Source organism: Mesoplodon mirus (assembly GCF_964341445.2).
Source record: "Mesoplodon mirus genome assembly, chromosome: 2".
In the NCBI taxonomy this organism is placed as follows: Eukaryota; Metazoa; Chordata; class Mammalia; order Artiodactyla; family Ziphiidae; genus Mesoplodon; species Mesoplodon mirus.
In genome coordinates, this window is record NC_138977.1 from 145614563 (window position 1) to 145629474 (window position 14912).

At 40.8% G+C, this 14912-nt stretch overlaps 1 protein-coding gene and 1 long non-coding RNA gene across 4 annotated transcripts in view; one reads left to right on the forward strand and one right to left on the reverse strand.

Annotated features, from left to right (window-relative positions):
- Positions 1-12452, forward strand: part of LOC309791534 — a 196675-nt gene extending 184223 nt beyond the window's left edge. Inside the window, exons 4-5 of the long non-coding RNA XR_014291518.1 lie at positions 9106-9244; positions 12177-12452. This is a non-coding gene — a long non-coding RNA (uncharacterized lncRNA). The remainder of the gene's footprint in view (positions 1-9105; positions 9245-12176) is intronic.
- Positions 1-14912, reverse strand: part of SYNPO2 (synaptopodin 2) — a 173548-nt gene that overhangs the window by 66845 nt on the left and 91791 nt on the right. The window lies entirely within an intron of this gene.

A 14912-nucleotide genomic window follows, 5' to 3' on the forward strand; every position in this document is an offset into this window, starting at 1 on the left:
GATCTTCCTGGACCAGGACTCGACCCGTGTTCCCTGCATTGGTGCGCAGATTCTTTACCACTGTGCCACCAGGGAAGTTCCTAACTTCTAGATCTTAAGACAAACCCTGCCCCCAGCCACGCTCCCGTCCAGGCTCCCAGAACTCTGGCAGCTGGACTTTATACCCTTCTAGAAGAAGATTAGGAGATTCTGATTAGCTAGTTAATTAGATATTAGAGCTTCACCAAGAAACGGCCCCACCTGCTCACCTACAGTAAACAGGTAGCAAGAAATTGGTCTTCTAATCTAAGGGAAAGCCTCTATTATAAAAGAGACCAAAACAAGCAGAAAGCAAACATGGAAATTATGCTGGGAGAGGAAAACATCAAAAAACTTATCACTAATAGCTCCAGAGTGATATGAAATTCATGAAACAGAAACAGGATGGTACAGAAAAGAATGAGAAAGACTCCTGGCAATTAAAAATATCTCAGCAGAAATGAATAGTTTAGTAGAGAATTTGTAAGATAATGTTGAAGAAATTTTCTAGAGTGTCCTAGAACCTAGCAGGTTTAAATAGCAAGACAAAGAGATGAAAATAGAAGAAAAAAGCTAAGTTACACAATGGATACTAATAGTCCGATGTATAAATAATAGAAATTTCAGAATGAGAAATCAAGAATGAAAGAAATCATCAAATAAGTAATTCAAGAAAATTTCCCATTATTGAAGTACAAGTTTTCTAGATTAAAAGGGCCCATGCAACAGATGAAAATACGCCCAAACCAAGGTACATCATTTGAAATTTCACAAGAAAATCTTATGTTTCCAAGAGAAAAAGTTACATACAAGGGATCAAAAAAATCAGAATTGCTTTGGACTTCACAACAACACTGGAAACTAAAATACAGACTAATACCTTCACAATTCTGAGGAAAATATTTCCAGCCTAGATGTTATACCTAGATAAATTACCAATCAAGTTTGAGCATAGAATAAAGATAATATCAAATATACTAGATCTCAAAAACTTAGCTCTCATCACCCTTTCTTAGGAAGCAATTGGAAGAAGAGTGCCATGAAAATGAGGAAGAAAAAGAAGAAAAAGGGAGACATGGGGTCTAGGAAATAGGGAATTGACTCAAGAGAAAGGAAAGGAAAGGGAATCTCCAGTATGATTAAGGGAGACTCCAGGAATTAGGTGTATACCTTGCAAAGAGAGCTACCATTCCAAATTAGAACAGGTCAGAAGACTGTAGGAAGGATGTCTCCAAAACAGACAATTTTAATAGAGTTCCTAATACGTTTTAAAATATCAGGAGGATTACTTAGATGCAGAGAGTATTTATTAATGATAAATACTTAGAAAACTGAAAAGAAATGATGGCTGTTAATTCTAAGGAGAAAAAAGTTGTGAAAGAAAGGAAAAAGTACTCATAGCATACTATATGGCTTAACTTCATAATATAAGCACTGGATATCGATTCACTCAAAATATGATACAGTTATATCCGGAGGATGGAGTAGGGGCAAAGGGAATTATGTGAGCTTGAGGCAGGGAGTAGGTAGGGATAACAGAGCTATGATCTTCATTTTCCATAGTTGTGAGCAAAAGGATAATGTTTACAACTAAAAAAATAAACAAACAGCACAATAAGTGTGTATTTTATAAATAAGAAGGAAAATAACCAAAGGTAAAAATGTTGCCTTTGGGAAATCTAGACTTGATGGTTTTTCATCACATCCTTTAGAGATATTTGACTCTTTAAACTAGGTACATGTAACTTTGATAAAGATTAAAAACTAAATTTAAAAAGGCATCATGGGGGCTTCCCTGGTGGCGCAGTGGTTGAGAGTCCGCCTGCCGATGCAGGGGACACGGGTTCATGCCCCGGTCTGGGAAGATCCCACATGCCACGGAGCGGCTGGGCCCGTGAGCCATGGCCGCTGAGCCTGCGCGTCCGGAGCCTGTGCTCCGCAAGGGGAGAGGCCACAACAGTGAGAGGCCCACATACCGCAAAAAAAAAAAAAAAAAAAAAGGCATCATGGCTTTTTTCCAAATTTTTGTATTTTTAATATTCTGGTTCTAAGGCATACTGGAGTCAAGTAACCTGTGAATCTAAACTTTGTGTAAATAAAAGTTGTCTTGATTTACTCAAAATTCCACTGTAGAATATTAAATAATCCGTGGGATTTATGGACATGAAAGATTAGCCACTTGCCTAATTCTTCAGTGAAAAATGAGTATCTAGCTAAGGAAAACACTAAAGAGCTGTTTTTATTTCAGCATGTGTCCTTAATCTACCAACCAGTATCAAAACATGAGTATATATAAATGTGCTTGTGTTTTATCTATAAAAGACTGTGTTCTAAGATTTTGAGGTGAAGTGGTTTTTCTTTTTCTTTTCCTTTTTTTTTCCCCTGTCAATTGATCCATTCTTCCTTTAGCTGTACATGGAAGGGGCAGGATGGTGCACAATTTCAAGGGGCATGCATCACATTAGATACACGTTAATGACACCCCCTATAGAGCACAAAGTCAAGGAGAAAAAATGGTGGTTATGAAATGGGACTGACCTTTGACCTCTTGAGAGGAAAGTGTGAGGGTAGAAAGAAAACCAGTGGGGAAAAATATTCTACAATGGAGAGCTCAAGAAAATTCCACTTCATTCCACTCCTTTCAAACCTTAGTCCTAACAGACTTGTGCCCCAGTGAATGACTTCAGAATTTTGGTGCTTAGAGATTTTCTAGATTTGTCTCAGCAGCATTGAGAGAGAAGGAAGGGAGGGAAGGAGGGGAGAAGGGAAAAAGAACAAGAAGACACAGACCCTCTGTGCAAATGATATAATTGAATTCTAAAGGCGGAATTAAATGTTTTAATAAGTTCAACTTGCTGAACTTTTGCTTCCTCTCCCTCCTTTCCTCCTCCCTTCCCCTTTCTCGTGGCATCTAGCCCTGGCAACTCAGACAGTGATGAGGTCATAGGCTCCAAAATATGGCCATGGTATGAAGGCAGGAGCAAAAATTTTTAAACAGCATTTCAGCACCACACTGCAGGGCTGAGAAGGGAACCTTGTGTAATGTGAGCAGCTATGAGCTCGTGCTATTTTATTAAGGTTGGCCATCCCTGGGGGTTTCATTACGTGTGTGTGTGTGTGTGTGTGTGTGTGTGTGTGTGTCTTCTGCAGTCTCCTATTTTATATGACAGTCATCAAGAAGTCTTCCTTTTCTCAGACATGCCAAAAGGAGAGTGGAGATAATTCGGTATTAATCCTAACTCTGGGTTTCTCACCTTTGAGCAAGGTCTTTGACATTAAAAGCAAAGAAAGATTAAAATGAGAATGACCTCTGACATCCCCTACTTCTAGACTCGGCCTCTGTATGTGTCAGTTTCTTGCTCCTTATCACTTCATTAAGTCACTAAACCTTGCTACCTGGAAGGAAAGATTGATGGAGTGATAATGGGATGGCTCTTGTCATATTGTGGCCATGCTCTCCCATTTGCTTATTAAAGGAGCCTGGCTTTTCCTCCAGATGGACCCAGATTCTGGAGCTCCTTTCTGTTAATAGGCCATTCTCCGAAGCTCTTTAACTTTTCCCTTGCCAGATCCTTCTAAGGAAAAATAACTTCTTAGGCCAGAACATGGTGGAGTTTAATATCTCTATTTCAAAATCTTTTAAAAATACCAGGCAACAGTGCAAAAGCTTGAAGATAGTAGTAGATTAGAAGGAAATTCTTCTCTGTGTTTAGAACTACCTTGTGTTTCCCAGAATGTCCATCTTGTTTTCAAATCTGATTTTTCCTTCAGAACCCAGACCAAATGGCTGCTCTTCCTTCATGGAGCCCTCCCCCTGATCATCCCACTTTACCTTCCAGGCAGGAGTATCTGCAGTCTATGAACTCATTAAAAATGACCTTGAATTTCTCTTCTGGCACTATTTAACTTTTATTTTAATTATTAGAAAACACATTATCTCCACTTCTAAATTGTATCTTCCCCAAAACAGGAAACTTGTTTAATCTCCTTACTATCCGGACATGTAAATTAGTAATAACAATAACCACAGCTAAACCATTTGCCATACATACACTATTTCTAACCCTCACAACAACCCCGAGAGGCAAGGACTATTAAGTCTATTTTGCAGAAGAAACTAAGTCTCTGAGAGAGCAAGTGGCTTGCCCAGGATCACATTGTCAGGAAGTGGCCAGCATTTCACTGAACTTATCATTCAACCAGAATCTGTCTTCCTCACACTCTGCTACAAGTTAGAAGGAAAGAAATGAAGGAAGGAGAGAGGGAGGAAGGGAGGAAACAAAAATTTAAAATCTCAGGATTTTACCCATTTTACTCCCAGAGTAGTGAGAGATTGAAGAAATTTATCCTATCCTCTGCTTTTTATACAGAGAATAATTGAGACCAAAGTGGTTAAGATTTCTGGTCAAGGTTACACAGCCAGTGACACAGCTGGGACTAATGCAGACCTTAAGGATCCTGACTCCAATTCCCAAGTTGCTTTCTCTGTAAGATGTAAATTTTGAAGCAGGCACTAAAACATTAAGATATGTAAAACAGGATAGCAGTTCATAGACATATAAGCTTGATCGTTTGCTTAAACTTTTGTTTACTAAAGTCCTCTGGCTACTAAGAAGAAAGGATTTGAATTTCTATGTTTTCTTGAATAATTTTCTCATCTCCAAACAGATAGGATAATATATAAAATATACAAGATAACATAATTTTCTTTTGTTGGATCACCAAAAAGGCATGTTATGCCTTTAAAACGCCCTTCTTTTTTTTTTTTTTTTTTTTTTTGCGGTACGCGGGCCTCTCACTGTTGTGGCCTCTCCCGTTGCGGAGCACAGGCTCCGGACACGCAGGCTCAGTGGCCATGGCTCACGGGCCCAGCCGCTCCGCGGCATGTGGGATCTTCCCGGACCGGGGTACGAACCCGTGTCCCCTGCATCGGCAAGCGGACTCTCAACCACTGTGCCACCAGGGAAGCCCTAAAACGCCCTTCTTAGCAGTCATAACAATACAAATAGTGAATGCTTCATCTGTGAGCACCCTGCTAAATGCATACTTTTGAACAGCACAAAGGCAGCAAAGTTTAGAATATGACCAAGCTAGTGAGGTGTGGGTATTAAAAATCTATATATATTTAAGGCCAAGTTCAGGGCCTTGTAATTTCCCCCAATTAGCTGATATATACTTTCTGAAAAATGTGTTTAGCAAGCATGGGCAGTTGACCAAATCCTAGATGACTCCAAAATCTAGTAAGCAGAATTGTGTGCTTTTATAGCTTCATGCCAACACCTCCACCCCACCCCACCCTCTCTCAATCCTAATACTATCTCTTCCAGGAAGCTTTCCTCTTCTTCCTAAATTCTTTCCCTCCTCCCCCAAAGCGAAATGCATACTGTCAGGAATCTGGGACATCTAAGATCCTGGGAATAAGGGAAAGGGGGCTGCCTCTGAGAGAGAACTCTAAGATCATCAGCAACAGATGAGAATAGGAATTTTCAAAGTTACTTTAGATAAATGGACTGAAAACAGACCAGAGCAGCCTAATGGAAGGAATAAGCATATGGAAAGAAAGAGCATGTCTTTCTGAATGGGCTGTTCAGAAATAGAAATTAGACAAGAGTAGGAGGCAAACGGTGCCCAACGAAGTACTGCCCAGAGGAGAAGGTATCCAGATGAAGGGCTTGAGCTGCACAATACCAGGTGCATGCAATTGTGGAGGTGAGTGCAGCAGGCACCCACAGTTGCATCTTTCAACTCACACTCTTTGTTCTGATTCCACACACAAAGCCAGCTTGACATAATAATATGGTTTTTAAGGGAAGATACAGCACTAAACAGAAGATGCAAGTATTCAGGCTCCTTGTCAATGTGTTTTTACCTCTTTCTAAAGGAAGAAATCAGAATTCTAGCTTACCCTCCGTCTTCTTGGTGTTTAAGAGCATGAATCAGTATCCCCAGACTGGGTTACCACTTGAACAATGACAAGACTGTTTTAGATTTTGGATAATTGAGGGTCAGGCCCTGGACTATGTGAGATTTACAAAGATCAGACCACCTTCTGGAGACCTTTTGTCAGTCTGTCAGTCAAACTTTCCCTACCTCATTATATCTTCTTTCAAATTTCAGTTAGAGTTCATTGATTTCTTCTCTGACCCACTGATAGACATTGATCCCTCTCTCTTAGGGCATATCTTATACCTGGTATTATATTTACTGTAAGAGAGTGTATCTCCTTGAGGGCAGGTATTGTTTTGTTTTGTTTACTCAATTGCTGTTTTTTAGTATCAGTATAGAAATGAATAAGATACAGTCATGTCCTCTGTATACTCATGAGTAGGGGTAACAGAGAGAAAAACAAGTTATACATGTGGCAAAGCAATAATGAAAGTGTGTATAAAGAACTGAAGTATTGCAAAAGAGGAAGAGGTGAACGATGCTGGGAAGCCTCCCTAGAGGAGGTGATGTCCGAATTGGATTGTGGAAAATAAACACAATTTCACCCAAAAGATCAGAAAGGGGAAAATTATTCAAAACAAAGGGGAAAACATATGCAAAGGCAAAAGAAAAGTGTGAAATGACTTGGGAATCAGAACACAGCTCAGTACTGTACGAGTGTGAAGTGCAAGGGAGAGAGTCACTTGAGATCTGAGATTTGAGGCTGGATAGGCAGAGAGAGGATGAAATGTTCGTGTATTCCCCAGATGAAGTATGGACTTTCCATTGCAGATGACAGAAGCTAGCAAAGGCTTTTTATTACAAAAAAGACTGGATCAGATTTGTGTTTAAAAATATGTCTTTTGTACCCATGTGGACAAGGGAACAAAGAGAGGTAAGACAGAAAATAACAAGATTAGATGGATAAATAGAGGAATAGATAGATAGTGTTAAATTAATTAAACAAGGAGGCCATTAGACTGAGGTGGCCCTAATGCCATGGTCACCAACCTAAGCAAACCAAAACCTAAGCCTCAAGGTTACAAAATCAAAATGCTAAGGACAAGCAATCACAAATAGCCAGTTAGGCTTTAAGTTATAGCCAATCAATAATTACCTTACTTTGCTTCTTCACCTTCTCTATTTGTCTTTCCCCTGGCCCTGTTGGAGAGGGTGCTTCTAACCACTTCTGGTTTGGCACTGCCCAACTGGAATCTACAAATGCTCAAACAAACTGTTAAAATTTTCAATATGCCTCAGATTGCCTTTTTTTTTTTTTTTTTTTTGCGGTACGCGGGCCTCTCACTGTTGTGGCCTCTCCCATTTCGGAGCACAGGCTCCGGACGCGCAGGCCCAGCGGCCATGGCTCACGGGCCCAGCCGCTCTGCGGCATGTGGGATCCTCCCGGACCGGGGCACGAACCCACGTCCCCTGCATCGGCAGGCGGACTCTCAACCACTGCGCCACCAGGGAAGCCCAAATTTTTTAAAATATATTTTAAAGTTATTTACATCACATACTCCTTGATCTTTTTTAAGTTCCCCAACTACCCATAATTCATTACAAAGCATTGCACCTTCTTCTCTTCATATAAAGGTGATGTCTAGGCAATATCTGTCCTGGCCTCTTTTTCCCTTTGGTTCCTTTCTTTTTGTCTTAGCTGCTAGCTAATGTGTTAAAAATGAGATAAAGTTAACATTTAGATCTCTGAAATTAAAAAAAAGTAAAATTTCAGGGGCTTCCCTGGTGGCACAGTGGTTGAGAGTCCGCCTGCTGATGTAAGGGACACGGGTTCGTGCCCCGGTCCGGGAGGATCCCACATGCCACGGAGTGGCTAGGCCTGTGAGCCATGGCCGCTGGACCTGCATGTCCGGAGCCTGTGCCCTGAAACGGGAGAGGCCACAACAGTGAGAGGCCTGCGTACCGCAAAATAATAATAATAATAATAATAATAATAATAATAATAATAATAATAATAGGTAAGGTAGGTAGATAGATAGATAGATAAATAATGGATAGATAAAGTAAGAAGGCATTTGGAAAAGTCCAGACCAGCGCTGGCCAATAGAAATATAATATGAAACAGAAATGTAGGCCACATGTGTAACTTTAAATTTTCTAGTGCCCACGTTAAAAAGAAACAGTGAAATAAATTTTAATATATATTTATTCCAATATATATAAAATATCCTTTCAACATGTAATCAATATAAAAAATTATTAATGATATAGTTCACATCCTCTTTTCATCCTAAGTCTTTGCACTCTGGTGTGTATTTTATATTTATAGTGCATCTCAGTTCAAACTAGCCACAATTCAAGTGTTCAATAACCACACGTGGCTGGTGGCTACCATATTGGACAGCACAGGTTCAGACAATACATGATGAGGCAGTGACAGGAAGGACAGAATACATTTATAATATACTTATAAATTGCATTGGAAGTAAAAATCTTGCTCTTAACCCTCAAGAAACCTAGAAGAACAGACTGAATACATCATGAGAATACCTTTGTGTGCACTTTTATTAGTTAGTGATAAAAATAATCAATATAAATTATTTATCATATAGGGATCTATGGTTGTTTGGTTAAAACCCCAGACAATTTAATCATAGGGTTTAGGTTTATCACATCTCCCATCCAGATAATCTCATTCTTGTATGGGCAGGCATTTGGATAAGAAAACAAAAGACAAAATTAAATAAATTAAATAGCCAAAACCATAAACAAAGGACATCTTGCTCGATAATCTCTGGCATTTTTAACTTTAGATTTCCAACACATTCATGTTAATTACATGCCATTTCCTGCCAAGCTTACAGTCATGTGATCTAAGTTAGCACTGTAATTAGCTTTGCCTCTTACAAAACACTGATTTTTTTTCTAGCTGATGAGCTGCTGGGCACAGAACCTCTTGAAGAGTTTTAAACAAAACTTTAGCAGCCAATTAGCACTCAACTCTCATGATCCCCCAGTTCACATTTTGAATCAACAGTGCTCATATTGATCCAACCAATCCCATGGATTGGATCAACTCTCCAATCGCTCAACTCTCTACATTCCATTTAGGTGATGGGTCTCCTCTTTCAAATCAGGGCTAAGCCAATAACACAGTTTAATGCTCTGAAGGCCGAGCCCATGTGATTCTTCTCATCTCAGGTTCCGTCCAGAGGCCCGCCTAGGAAACCTCTCCACTACAAGATGTTCAAGTGGGCCACATACCTGGCTTGCCCAACAGGCACAGCAGATGAGTAACAAGTGCGTTTATAGATTTCGTGGTGCTCCAGCTGTCGCTGATGTAAGTGTTTTCTGCTAAAATTGGTATATTTTTGGCCATCTGCTTCATCCCCTGAGCAGTTCAAACATCATCAGCAGGGCCCAGTGGTCTGAGGAGGCCATACTTAGATTCTTTGTAGGTATAAAAAAGTTTGTCAGAAGGTTGCCTAATATGGTGACAGTGACTGACCCAAAGGCCTCCTAGAAGAACTAAATGTTCAACAGCAATAAAAGGGAACATTAATTAGCTCAGGAACAATACGTGGGACTGGAGATCAGCCAGTCAGGCTTTAGCCCATGTCTCTCCCAACTTGCTGGGTAAGACTAGGTAAAGCATGAACTCACTCCATGCCTCCATCACTATTAGTCCAGGAATCAAACTTACTAATAGAATATATTTTCAGCCCATCGAATACAAGTGAACATTCATTTGAGAATCCTTTACAATTTAGAAAATTCAGAATAATATTTCAAATGCAAAAATCATATATATATATATATATATATATATATATATATATATATATGGAGGAAAAATGTGGGCAGAAGAAAAGACCCCCTAGAAGCAGTTAAATAGGTTCTCAACAGACACCTAGAAACACCTGAGGAAGCTGCTGGTTATGTATTGGAGAAAGCCTTTGTCATGGGAGTCTGTCAGCCAAGAGATGTGTCTGCGGAGAGAACTGTGCTTGAAGAGTAAATGGAGGTGGGGAGGGAGCTTGCTGGCTTACATACAAGTATTCAGCAAGTGGATGGATCCAAGAGCTGAGTGGTGAGTTGTTCGAAGATGTCAGAAATTCACGCAGACATGTTAACAAGCTGCACTTGACAATCTGATCAAATGGACTACGTTTTTCCTCTGAATTTTAAACCAAATGAAATCAAACAGGCCTCATAAAATGAGGTAAATCTGTGTAAAGCAAAAAGTTTCCAAATAAATTTCATCCACTAAAATTATGTTTCTCTACAATGGCCAACCCTACACACTCTGTTGTGTTTACTATTTCATTTCTACCTTGTAAAGGACTTTTTCCTTTTAAAAAGAACACACACACACACACACACACACCCATACCCCTACCCCGCCCCATCCCCACACACTACACATTTGGCTTCCTGCCTTCAGTCTCTTCCTTCTTTATTTAATTCTGCAAACCAGTGTCAAGTGGATTAATAAATATTTCTCTCATGTCGCTTTACTATTCAAGGACTAACGCTGGCTTCCCATTAATTCTCAAATCTACTCTGCTTGGTTTTAGTAGTTATCTTAAGAAAGTAAGCCTAGCTTTGCCTGACCACTTGCCCGGGGTTCAGAGTGGAGGATGCTTTCTCTATGGTCAGAGCCAGAGTAGAGCCTCTAGATAACAACAGAAGATGCCTCAGATCTGAGTAGCAAGAGAAGCTGAAACCATGCAGAGGAGTCAGGATCCAAAAACTGGAGGGCGGTTAAGAAAGCACTGTAAGTGGGAGGGCTTAGAGACAGGCTTGGGAGTTTGGGCAGGGGCTGCTGAGCCAGGCCGGAGTTCCAAACCTAAGAGCTAATAGCAAGTCCAATCTAAACATCTTCACTTATCATACAAGCAAGACCCCCTCAGTCTGACCCCCATCCCCTGGCACCATCTCCTGCCATGCTTCTCCCTCACCCAATTCCTTCCTCCAGTCTAGAGTGTGGTCACACTGAAGTTCTCCCAATTCTTAGAACACACCAGACTCTTGTGAGACTCTACACCTTCACACACACTACCCACTCTGGAGTGAACTCCCCTGAATTCTTTTTTGTTGAACTTCATTAAATGCTATCTTCTCCCTTTTTTATTCTATTCTTTCCTTGCTCAGCCAAGCCCATCCCTGCTTCAGCACAAATGTACATGCCATTTCTGCCTAGAACGTTCTTCCCTTCACTCTTTGTATGGCTTGCTCTTTCTCATCCTTTGTTGCTGGCTAATATCAGGACCGACATCCTGCCAGCCCCTTTCCCTGCAAGCACAGATATTAGAGCTACAGGAGCCTCCCATTTGGCTCTGCCCAAGCACCCTTCAGACTTCTCTGCAAAGGTCAATGACTGAGGAGCCTCAGTGGCAACATGTATCTCTCTCTTTCTTGCTCTTCATTTTCACTCCTCTCTCTTCTCTTTTTTATTCTCTCTCCCAAAGTCCAGTCACTTCAGTCTTAAGGGTCTCCAAACTTTGACAAAAGGCTCAACTTTGATTAAAACTTCTCTAGAACATCACTCACCTGCTGTAGATGATGAGGAGCAGGTCTTGCAGTTCCCTTCCTTAATTAAAAAAAAAAAAATGAGTAAGGTGGCCACACCAAAAGGAGTCACTGAATTAGGCCAGAACTGGGCTTTGGGGACAGAATTTGAAGCCGTGGAATCAGCGATCTTACCTGCCTAATTTTATGCTTATACACAAGGTAGCTGATTTGCAAAGACGTCTTAGCCTGGTCCAGGCTGAGTCCCAGGCTGTTAGCCTGGTGCTCTTGCCAGAAGACTCTGAATACATTTGAGAGTCACAATTCCCTATGTCAGCTACCCTGCTCATACTTAGTGTGTCCATTTGTTTGGTTTTGGCCTGTCACTCCCTCTGGCAAATAAACTCTATGAGGTCCAGGATCACATCTGTGTTGTTCTTCACTGTGCCTCCAGGGTCTGGCACCATACTTGGCACATAATCATGCTCTGCAAATATGTGGTAAATAAGTGATTGAACAAGGGACTTACTTATTCTTCAAGATCAAGAAGAACGATAATTCCTAGGTAGAGTCTCCCCTCCCTTTCTCAGGCAGCTATTGGTTCTTGCCTCTAAGCCTCCACAGTATTGTACATTCTACTATCACAGAGCAAGGGATCAGACATTTTCTGAGGGTCTATCATAGGTACTATGGTAGCTGTTATTATATGTGCTTCTCCTTTCATTCTTTCAAGAATTCTAGGAGATAGTATTGTTTTCCAGATTTACAGATGAAGAAACAGGCTCAAAAAATCCAAGTCACACAATCTATAATAGGTAGCAAAGCCTATATCCAAAGGTAGGTCTGCTTCCCTCTTTTGCAAAACCCCTTTTCGTTAGCTCATGCTGCCATACAGTTCTAAGCTTGATATCATAATTTATCTGTTTACAGGTTTGTCCCACCACTGGAAGCAGAGACCATGCATATACATCTGTATAATTCACAGCATTGAGCATGGCACCTGCCATACCATATTTAAGATCAGAATTAAAGAATATATGAACGAATGACTGTGAGTCTGTCTACTGATGCAAAGAGGACTTTGTGGCCTCCAGCCCTCTAGGCTTGCTCTCAGAGACTGCCTGTATTGACCACACACTCCCTGGAGAGCTTGTGCCCAGGTCCCTGCCTAAACACAAGTTGGGCCTCCTCCACCAAGTCTCTGACCCTTAATCCAACCACTTGTTTCTTCTGTCTCTGCCACAAGATTCCTGAATACTGAGTGCATTTGACTTACTTCTGCCTCATGGGGTATTTCTATCTTAGTGATCAGTGTAACACCACAGAGGCATGACTACATGACACGCTCCTTTATTACCTGGAACATAACCTATTTTTCTTTATTTGCAGCTGAAGTCACTGCTACCAAGGGGCTGTCATTCAGTCAATAAGGTGAGCCCATGACTCTGGCAGATTCTTTTGGGAAATCAAAAATAGCATGCACTCTGTCTTCAGATGCTTTTAGGCTTACTAGGGAGATATGATCATACATAAAACAATTAGAGAATGAATGGTACAAACCAGTTTAGAGTAATAGGCCAATTTGAGTCACGGTTTGAGGCCCTGGCTGTCGGTCTTAAGCTTGCCAAAGCCTTAGCTATTCCCCATTGCACTCCAAAAAGCTCTGTACATGCTATTCACTCCACAAGAAGCCGACAATCTCCTCCCCAGGTTAGGCACAGGGTCTCACAGGCATAATCATGACCCAGGGCCTGATGCTTTCAAATGTAATCAGAGTCTTCTGGCAAGAGCACCAGGCTAACACAGCTTGAGACTCAGCCTAGACCAAGCTAAGATGTCTTTCCAAATCAGCTACCTCGTGTGTAAACATAAAATTATGCAAGTAAGGGCTTCCCTGGTGGCGCAGTGGTTGAGAGTCCGCCTGATGATGCAGGGGACACGGGTTCGTGCCCCAGTCCGGGAGGATCCCACATGCTGCGGAGCGGCTGGGCCCGTGAGCCATGGCCGCTGAGCCTGTGCATCCGGAGCCTGTGCTCTGCAATGGGAGAGGCCACAACAGTGAAAGGCCCGCATACCGCAAAAAAAAAAAAAAAAAAAAATTATGCAAGTAAGGTCACTGGTTCCAGGAATTAGAGTGCATTTCCAAAGGTTGGTTATGGCCTAATTCAGTGACTCCTTTCGGTGTGACCACCTTATTCATTTTTTTTTTCAATCAAGGAAGGGAACTGCAAGACCTGCTGCTCATCATCCACACCAGTTGAGTGACCTTTAATCACTTTTAACTAGTTGAGAGAAATTTTAATCAAAGTTGAGCCTTCTGTCAAACTATGGAGACCTTTAAGACCAAAGTTACTAGACTTTAGGAGGAAGAATTAAAAAGAGAAGAGAAAGGAGAGTAAGAAAGAAGTGCACATTGCCCTTTGAAGCTCCTCAGTCATTGACCTTTGCAGGGAAGTCTGAAGGGTGCTTGGGCAGAGCCAAATGGGAGGCTCCTGTAGCTCTAACATCTGTGCTTACAGGGAAAGGGGCTGGGAGGTCTGGATCTGGAACTCTTCATTTTACTATAAATTGAATTCCTTCCCTCTCCCAAAATGAAAGCTATGGTCATTTATTATTTACAAGCAGAAGTCCAAATTCTTACACATTTTCTTCAGAATAACTCATAAATAGAGAAACAATCCTTGGAGCTTTCTGAAAAGAAATACTGAATTCACTCTCCAAAACGTCAGTTAGAAATAAAACAGAATCCAAATGTCCCACCTTGCAGAGTCCAAGCAATTCCTAATTTTAGAAAGAGGTGTCACCCAACCTGCTGTATAAGGCTGTGCTAAGAGCCTCGGCTTTTAGGGAAGTTCCCTGCTCTTCCCTAGAACAGGGCTGTTTCATTTCACGTTTATATGCCTCTCTATTAACACCTTCCTCACATCTCCGGGGAAAATAAGCATCCTTCTTGGTCTAAAGGTGCCCTTAAAAACATGACAGTATACAATATGAAAAGCTAAAAACAAAACCAAAAGAGAATGAAGACACACAGGTGCACAAGTACATAAATTAATGTTAGAGATATTGACAGACAAATAAAATGTATACAGTATTTGCTCTAGCTGTTCAAATAAACAGTATGAAAATAGCTTTTTGCTCATGAAATTAAGTCTGAAAATTGAGGCAGTGTGTGCATAGTAGCAAAAGTGCTCTGTTTTAGTTGAGTTTGAACTCAGAGTCCCCCATTTAGTAGCTTGTATGAACCTGGGGAAAATAATGATAATTTTAGCTAATATTTATTGAGAAATTGTTACACATCAGGCACTGAGATAGTAACTTCACATGTTACATAACTTTTCTGAGTCATTTTCCTTTTCTGTAGAGTCATGATGATAATATATCCCTTATATGTTTTTGTGAATATAAAAAAGCATGTAAAACACCTAGAGATGGGTAAATACCTAGCGGTGAATGCTAGGTATTCCATTAGAGATGGAATAAGTGACTATAAAAAT